Genomic DNA, 9,836 nt, shown 5'->3' with positions numbered 1-9,836 from the left:
GTATAAGAAAGGGGATTGATTAGAGGGAAGTGAAACAATGTAGTCCTCAGCTGAGATGAGTCCTTGAGCTGGGATGGAGCTTCAGAGATGCCCTATCTTCAGGCAAGGGTGCCTGTGACTTCATACACTAACATACAGCAGTCTTTGGATATGGGTTATCACCAATGAGTGTATGTGACTTTGGACAAGGTTTCTCTCTTTGACTGAAAAAAATTCCTGAAATAGGACCCAACAGGGAGCCCATCACCTGTCAACACACTGCTGCTGGAGTAATGGAACCTGAAGGGGGAATGCTGAAAGGTATGTCCCAGCATCCACTCTACAGACACTGTGATGGCATACCTAGAGGGTTCCAATGGATGGCTTAGCATAATTCTAAAAATAAAGTATTTTAGTAAGGTAGCAGAATATAAAATAAACGTTTAAAAATCAATAGCCTTCATATAAATAATTGAGATAGAGAATGCAATATAAAGAAATATGCAGTAGCACAAAGAAATGCTAGAAATAAATTTAGCAAGAAATGTGAAAAATCTGCATAAGGATGGCTATAAAAACTTCTGAAAGATACAAAATAGACTAGAACAAATTAAGACTTCCTTTATTCCTGGGTAGAATGAAACAACATCATAAAGATATCTATTATCCCTAAACGCTAGATTTATGCACTCAACATAATTTCAGTAAAAATACCAAGTTTTATAGAGATATTAAAATAAGCTTGGAAAAACAAATTCTCAAGAACAGCAAGAAGAAGTGTGAAGAAGACAAGGAAAGAACATTAACATTGCTAGATATTAAAATATTGTATAAATCTCTATAATTAAAATAAATTGGTACTGCACACTAATCAGTAAAAGAGAATAGAAGTTCAATAGAAAATTCAAAAAGGAATTTCAATCATTGAAGTTAATATGTACTTTTTAAATAAATAGTGATGAGAAAACTGGAAGGGCATTTGAAAAAAAAATGATATTACATCACACGATACACAGGAAACCCCAAATGCATCAGAGACTTGAATGTAACCATACAAGTTCTAGAAGAAAACAGGATGAATTCCTCTACAAACAGGGTATTAAAACAAAACAAAACAAAACTACTTGTGATTTTAAAGCCTAATACCATAAATGAAAAGATTGATAAATTTAAGTATACAATTAAGATTGAGCAGAAAACAAAATACCGTAAAGATAATCAAAAGTCAACTAAGTTGGAGAAAATATTTGTAACATAAACCACAGATAAAGGAATGACAGATTTATAAAGAAGTCATAAAAAGTGAGGAAAAATGTTAATAACCTAATTTAAAAATTGCTAATTACATGAAAATGATTAATAAATATAATAAAAATGTTCTTTTTTTTTTAAGATTTTATTTATTTATTTGACAGAGATAGAGACAGCCAGCGAGAGAAGGAACACAAGCAGGGGGAGTGGGAGAGGAAGAAGCAGGCTCATAGCGGAGAAGCCTGATATGGGGCTCGATCCCACAATGCTGGGATCACGCCCTGAGCCGAAGGCAGACGCTTAACCGCTGTGCCACCCAGGCGCCCCTATAATAAAAATGTTCTTAAATAAAAATAAAATGTTCAGCTCTAGTCATAATGAGAAATGTAAAACAAAATTGCACTGTGATGCCATTTCTCTCCTGTCAGATTGGCAAAATTACAACTTTTTGAAAACATTTTGTCGATAAGGCTGTGAAGAAACAAATACTCAAAACAATCCAGATGAGAATGCAAATTCAAATAACCATACAGAGAAGAATTTGACAGTATATAAGAGAATCATGTTTTTATCTCTTTACCTAGTAACCTGCTTCTAGGAATCTAGCCTCTACGAAAACACATATGCACAAATTTATTCAGTGGGGCATTATCTGCAATTGCACAATATTGAAAAATAAAATCTCTAAATGCTCATAGAATATTCCTTGAAGAAAGTATGGTATTAATTTCCTCAATGATGTACTATGCAGACATAAAAACAAGAAGGATGATCTTTGTGAACTTATGTGGAGTGATTTCAAAAAAGGTAATTCCAAAAGAATTCCTCTAGTTTTGTAACTTTTATGTAAGAATGAAGGGAAATTATAAAAATCCACATGAATTTACTTATTTTACAAGAGAAAACATAGATAGCATAGATCAAAAATCAAAGAGATTAATTGTATGAGAACAAGTTTAAAAGGATCAGGAAATTACTGATTTTTTTTTTTTTTGGTGTTTGATTTTTGCAACAATGTTAATGTTTTACCAAATATAAAAATTTTAAATTAAAAAAAAAAAAACAGAAGAAGAGGAAAATCTTTAGCATAGACTATTAACAAGGATAAATAAATGTTTCAAATGAATAAAAACAGAATTAATCCAAGTACCTTTCATATATTATTTTTACTATAGAAAGACTAAAGAATAAAATAACCATAAACATTACTGAAATCTAAGTGTTTTCATTTTTTACCATGGTACTTGTTTACCCTTGAAACTGCTTTCTGTGTATGCTAGGAACTAGCTAAGAAGCAAAACCTGAGAGCCCTGTGTTTTAACCATTTGACATGTGAAAATATATGGAAAGGAAAAGATTTAAGGTATTAAATTGAAATTGGAGGGATCCATTTAATAGGTGGAAACAGATATATAGATATATTTTCTAGCTCAATATACTAAAAGCACCTAGAAATTATAGTACTTCAGTAGAGATGAACACACAGAAGATACTGTTTTTTAAATATAATTGTCCACCAAAAAGAACAATAGCTCCTTAGGGGGAAAATGGCTGAATCAAGAGCTAGGAGATAATAATGCAAGAGGAGTTTGCAGCATCTTGTGCTAGAAATTACATTATTGCTCAGAGAATGAGTAAAACATGTAAAAGATACAGGAGTCTTCTTTTTTTTTCCCCCAAATGAGATATTTATTTATTTATTTATTTATTTATTTATTTATTTATTAATATACAGGAGTCTTCTTGAAGAGTGGCCAGATTCGGGACAATTTGAATATAAAAAAAGACTTTCAACTTACACCAAAATAATTCAGAAAAATAATCATGATAATAGATATGAGGTGACAGATGATAAAGATAAATACAGATAGATGAGGAAAATGTGGCAGCAGTTAGAAAAATTGGGGTAATATTTCTATGACAGTTTTTCGTATTTTTTGGTATCCATTCATATTTCTTTTGAGAAAAGAAGGAGGTTTCTGAGCTATAGGATATGTCACCTTTGCCTATGTTACCAAATGTTTTTCAAAGTGGATGCACCAAATCGTACTTGCATCAGCTGAACATGAAAGGTTTCTTTTCCCTAGATCTTCACCAACATACAGTATTAACAGTCTCTTTATTTCATCCAGTTTGGTGGTTGTATGGTGTTATCTCATTTTTTAAAATTTCCATTTCCTTAGTAAGGAGGTAAGAGTAATTTTTTCCAATATTTAGATATGTTGATATCCTTATTTTTTGACATGCCCGTCCATTCATTTGACCATTTTTGTACTGAGTTGTGCGAATTGTTCCTACTTATTTGTATGAATTTTTAAAAAGATGGTCATAGGAGTATTTCCCTGATATAAATCTTGTAAATATCTTCTTCCACTCCATGACTCATTTTTTTCATTTTCTAAAGACAATCTTTGATGGACAGCATTATTAGGTTAATGGCATCTAATTTATTAATCTCTCTCACTTCTATTTTTTCTTTTGCTTAGTTTAAGAAATCTTTCCCTACTCTAATATCAATAATTTTTTGTAATTATCTTCCAGAATTTTTACAATATGAAAACAATGTTGAGTTGTTTATTTATCTGGCATTGATGTTTGGAATGATATGAAGTAGAAGAAAATGTTTATTATTTTATATAGATAGTCAGCCGGCCTGATACCATTTATTGAAAAGGCCATCTTTTCCCCCACTATTTGAAGTGGTACTTCTGTTATAATTCACATGACTAAACATCCATGGGCTTATCCCCATGCCAATGTCCCACTGTCTTTATTTAGGCATATGTCTGTATTTTAAAATATTATAACATAATGGCTTTGTTTATTCTTTGAAAAACTTATATTTCATATTTTTTTCTTGTCTTATGTAATTGCTTGAGATTTTTAGTACAATGTTGAATAGAAGTGCTAACTAAAGGCATCCTTGTCTTTTCTCAGCCACAAAGGAAATTCTCTCAACATTTATAATTAAATATATTGAATTTGCCATTGATTATTTTTATATAATCTATTTTAAGGTTAAGCAAGTTCTCTTTGTTTCCTTGTTTGTTAATTTTTTTAATATAGATATTAAATGTTTTGAACTCTTTTAATCTACTATTGCATTTTTCTAATTTGCTAATGAATTAATGACATTATTTTTACATTTCAATTCAAACTAGAATGGGAAAACCCAACTTGGTTCTGATATATTTACTTTTTTATACACCACTGTATTTGATTTACTAATATTTTGTTTTAAGATATTTTATATTTATCCCAATGAGGAAATTGGTCAATAATTTATTCTCCTATATAAATATTATTTCTTTTTATTTTCTAGAAAGTTTCTGTATGATGATAATTTCTTTTTACTTGGATGTTAGTAGAACACACCTTGTAATCGGGCTGGCCCTAATATTCTGTTTGTGGGAGTAGTTTATTTAGTATCTCAATTTACCTTACGGTTATAGGCATGGTTGATATTTAGCTCATACACATTACCATGACTTAATGGTTTTTGGTAGCCAATGTTGTTTGTGATTATTTGGTGCCCATGTGGATAACCTTCTAATTTGTTGGTAGCTGTGCTATATCAGTTGTTAATATATATATATTTTAATATTTTCATTGATGATAAGACTATAACTACAGGGGGGTTGACTTAAAGGTACTTCTTTGGTAATGGAAGATTAAAATTATTGGTCTCTTCTTCTTACACATACTGATCTTCATTCACTCCCATCCCTTTCTCTCTATAATTGAACTTTCTAATGTGTACTTACTTGATTTTTTCATTTTTTAATGAATTTTAAGTTGTTTTACATATATTTTTAATTTATATAAATGCTGTTGCCATTCATCTTAATACTTTTCTTATTTACTTCATTCACCACCATCCCTTTAAGAGACATCCCTTTAAGAGATATCCCTTTAACTGAGGAATGGCACTCTTTGGTGTGAATTTATTATATTTAACCTATCCACTCTTTAAGCAATGAATGCTTAATTTGCCTGAAACATACCACTGTCAAAAAAATGCTTCAATAAGCAAGTATCTTCCTGTATATCCTTGGAAAAATTTCTGTGAGACTTTCTTTAAGATATATTCTCCAAAATGGCGTTGCAGTGTAATGTGTAATAGCAAATGGATATATTTAACTTGATAAAATAATGTTAGGTTGCTCCATTCAATGCTTGGGTAAGTATATACACCTAGAAGGAAGGCATAAGAATTACTACCTTCCCATATGCCAGCTAACAGGAGCATTATTCAGCTTTCTAGTCTTTAACATTCTAAAAGATGTAAAATAATATCCTCTTGATATTTTTTTGCTTTATTGTGCATGATGAATACTTTTTTATATTCAAACTATTACTAGTAAGTTAAATATAACATATTAAAATATCCATGAATTCTACAATCTGTTTTATTAAGTGAAATTAAAGACAACAAAGACAAAAAAAAAAAAACCTATACCAATAACATTGTTTTAACCATTAATTGGAAGGAAATATTTCAAGGATTGTTATTGCTTCACACTGTCCACAAGTAACATTATAGTAATTTTTCATAGAAAAAAAATCTCTCAACTTTAAGAAAGTTTCAGATAAATATAACAGTCAACATTATAACATTAACATAGGAAGAATTCTTATATACAATGATGCTATTATTTTAACCACAAAAAGCAGAGTTTGTACCCAGTAAATAGATCAGTGTAAGTAGTTAAAATGAATACATTTTTGGATGAGCTCCTAGTTTTTTAAGTCTCTATAGGGAAATTAAGATCTTCAGTCTCCAAAAAGTTGTAAAGGGATTATACTGAAGGGGAACAAAATTTGCCTCTTTGGCATAACGATTATTTAGGCTGATAATTTTTAAGAAACTGCAGACAGAGGAGGAGCTCTGAAAAAAGTAAGTTACTCTTTTGTAACTTTTATCATAGAACGTAGTAATTCTGAGATATAACTCAAAGGATCTCTTGTGTTACAAACTACTTGTGGTGTCACACTTGTGTAAATGTAATCCAATTTCCACATAATACAATCAATCACACTAGTCAGAAGATTAACCACTTCCTCTCTTATTGATTGAATGGTATAAGAATTTTTTTAAAAATGGCTATGTGCAGCCTCAACTTTTAATTTAATAGAATCATGTTGTACCCTGCTAAAAGCATTTCTCTTTTGGGAATAAGGCTGATGAACCAGTAAAACCCACATTTAAAGGGATGAAAAGCAAACGTTTTGTTAGTGGATAGTTAGAAGTAATAATGAGAGGAGACACTCATTCCCTCTTTTAATTTTCAGACTTGTGAATTTTTTCTATAAACAATAGTAAAACATATTAGTCTCTAATATCAAGCATATGTCTGGTTAATGCTACCAGCCTTTCAATATGTTGTCTTCTAGATGTCACTGTAACAAGTCTTCCAAAGCTTTTCTACCAATTCTAATGGGGCAGCTGCCTCAGGGTTTCGAAGATACTAAAGGAAGTGAAATGCATAGAATTTATCTCATGCATAACCATTATTTCAAATGCAAGCCATTCTGTCATAAACTCTTCAAGCAAGAACAGACGTAACTAGGGAAAAAGACTGACTCCTGTCTACAGAACAGGTTATTTTGTCAATCTGCAAAGTAAGATTGTACTTGTATGGCCATTTACACAAACACAAATATTTTCCTGTTCTTTGCCTAGTGAGAAATGTCCATGTACATACATTCTCCCTAGATCCCTTTCTCATCAACTTTTGAATCACTTTTCTTCCAAATCTCAGATTATCCAGTTAAACCATTAGCTATCATCTATGAATTAGTGTAGAGCTATAATTCTGACCACCTGTACACTCAAGTAAAGTGGGGTCTCCAGTTCTTGGCACAATTTTTGTCCACTGTCCTTTAAGGATAATTCTGAGTTGAACTATTGTGCTTTTCTGTTCAACTTTGAATGGAGCCTGCATTTGTACAAAAGCATTTGTAATTGAGGCCCCGTATCACATGTCCTTCATCAACAGGACATATGGAACTTCCTTTAGGGAAATAGGTGTGGGTGGAGAGAAAGGAGGCAATGTAACAAGTAGCAGCTGTGGGAATATGAGCCACACCCTCATATAATATCCTTGTGCTTTTTAGGAACTGTTAGAGCCCAGTTTGTATACAACACTTTGCTGTGTTGATGAAGGTTTGCTGTTCATGTCCAAACTTAATGTCTGGTAGGTCATATCATACTCAGTTTATGACCAGTATGTTGGGTTCAACAGTAACTTGGACATTTGTGTCTTCCATCTTTCCTCTGTTAGTCTTGCTGGAGGTGTATTAATCTTGCTGATGTTTTCAAAGAACCAACTGTTGGTTTTATTCTCATTTTCCTGTTTTCATTAATTTCTGTTCTTTATTATTTTCTTCCTTCTGCTTGATTTGGGTTTACTTTGTTCTTTTACTATTATCCCAAGGTAGAAATTTAGATATTGATTTAATACCGTTCCTCTTTTCTAATGTGATCATTTAGTGATATAAATTTCCTTCTCAGCATTGTTTTTAGCTACATTCCACAAATTTTGATATGTTGCATATTCACATTTATTTGTATCTGTGTATTTTAAAAACTGTCTTTGAGACTTCCTCTTTGACCCATGGGTTGTTTAGAAGCGTGTTATTTAATATCCAATTGTTTGAGGGTTTTCTTATTGTTTTCTGTTATTGATCTCTAGCATACTAGAACACTTAGTACTGTCGGAAAATTTACTCTATATGATTTCAATTCTTTTAAATTTGTTGAGGTTTTTTTGTGACCCAGAATATGGTCTGTTTTGGTAAATGTCACATAGATGTTTGAAAAGAATGTGTATTCTACTGCTGTTGCATAGAGTGTTCTATAATTATCAGTTAAATTCTGTTGTTGGATGGTGTTGTTCATCTCTTCCATTTATGTGCTAATTTTCTGTCAAGTTATTCTATCAAATGCTGAGAACAGGATATTAAATTCTCTTGTTGTGATCATAGATATGACTATTCTATTTTAATTTCTATCAGTTTATATTTCATATATTTTATTTCACGAATTCTGCTGTTTAATGCATACACATTTAGGATCATTATATCTTCTTGATAGATTTATCCTTTTCTCATTAAGTAATGTCCTTTATCTCTCCTAATTTTATTTGGTCTGATGCCTACCTTATCTGATACTTATATAGATACTACTATTGTTTAAAATTAAATTTAGCACTTTTTTTGCTCTTTTACTTTACTCCTACCCTATATTTGTTGAATATGAACTATGATTTTTATAAATAGCATATAGATGGGTCATTTTTTCAATCCACTCTATCATTCTTTGTCTTTTAGTGTATCTTAGTTCAGGTTGCTATAACAAAATTCTATAGACTGGGTTGCTTATGAACAACAAAAATTTAGTTCTCACAGTTCTGGAGGCTAGAAGTCTGAGATCAGGGTGCCATCATGGTCAATTCTGGTGAGGATCTTCCGGGTTGTAGAATGCAAAATTTTCATTGTATTCTCTCAAGGTGGAGAGTAGAGCAGAGAAAACAAAAATTCTCATGACTCTTATAAGGGTACTGATTTCCTTCATGAGGGCTCTGCCCATATGGTCTCATCTAATCCTAATAACTTCCCAAAGGCCTCAACTTCTAATACCATCACAGTGAGGGGTAGATTTTCAGTTTTGGCTAGATACATTTAGTCCATTACACTAGGTAGTGTAATTTATATATTTAACTTAATACACCCTTCTAATATTGCCGTCTTACTACTTCGAGTGAAGTGTTGAAACTTTACTTTCATTTAGGTTTCCCCCCCCCACCTTTTAAATATAATTATCTTAAGAATTTCCTCTATATACATTGAACACCATTATCATAAGATATCATTCTTATCTGAATCATTAAACATGATTTAAGAAGCACTTAAGAAATAAGGATAGTCTAATGTATGTATTCCTATTGGAAAATATTTTGTTGTTCTTTTCTGCTAAAGTTCAAAGTTTCTTCTGTTTTTGTTTTCTTTCTATTTTGAAAGTGTGCTTTGGCCTTTTTTTTTTCCTAAAGAGGAGGCTTTAGTTTCCTTTGTCCACATATGCCTTGATTTCCCTTTAATTCTTGAAGGATATTTTTACTAGATACAGAATTCACAGTGATAGATTTTTTCCTTCAACACTTGAAAAATGTGGTGCCACTTCCTTCTGGCCTCTACTGTTTCAGATGAGAAATCCATTGCCATTCAAAACAGTGTTCCCCTGCAGGTAATATGTTCTGTGGTTGCTTATAAGATTTTTGTCTTTGTCGTTAGTTTTTAAAAGTTTAATTATGATAAGCTGTCTTGGATTTCTTTGGTTGTATCATATTTAGAGTTTATTCAGTTTTTTTGAATCTGTACATATATGTCTTCTGTCATATTTGCAAAGTTTTCAGCCACTATTTCTTTTAATATTATAATCACACAATCTTTCTCCTCTACATTGGAACTCTGTTGATATGTGTTTTAAATCTTTTATTATTGTTACAAAAGTCCCAAGACTGCTCACCATTTTTAAAGTCTATTTTCTCTGTATTGTTCTGTCTGAGTGAATTTTACTGATCTGCTCTCAAGTTCAGTGATTTTAT

Source organism: Ursus arctos, unplaced genomic scaffold (assembly GCF_023065955.2).
Source record: "Ursus arctos isolate Adak ecotype North America unplaced genomic scaffold, UrsArc2.0 scaffold_13, whole genome shotgun sequence".
Lineage (NCBI taxonomy): Eukaryota > Metazoa > Chordata > Mammalia > Carnivora > Ursidae > Ursus > Ursus arctos.
This window is presented reverse-complemented; position numbering follows the sequence as displayed.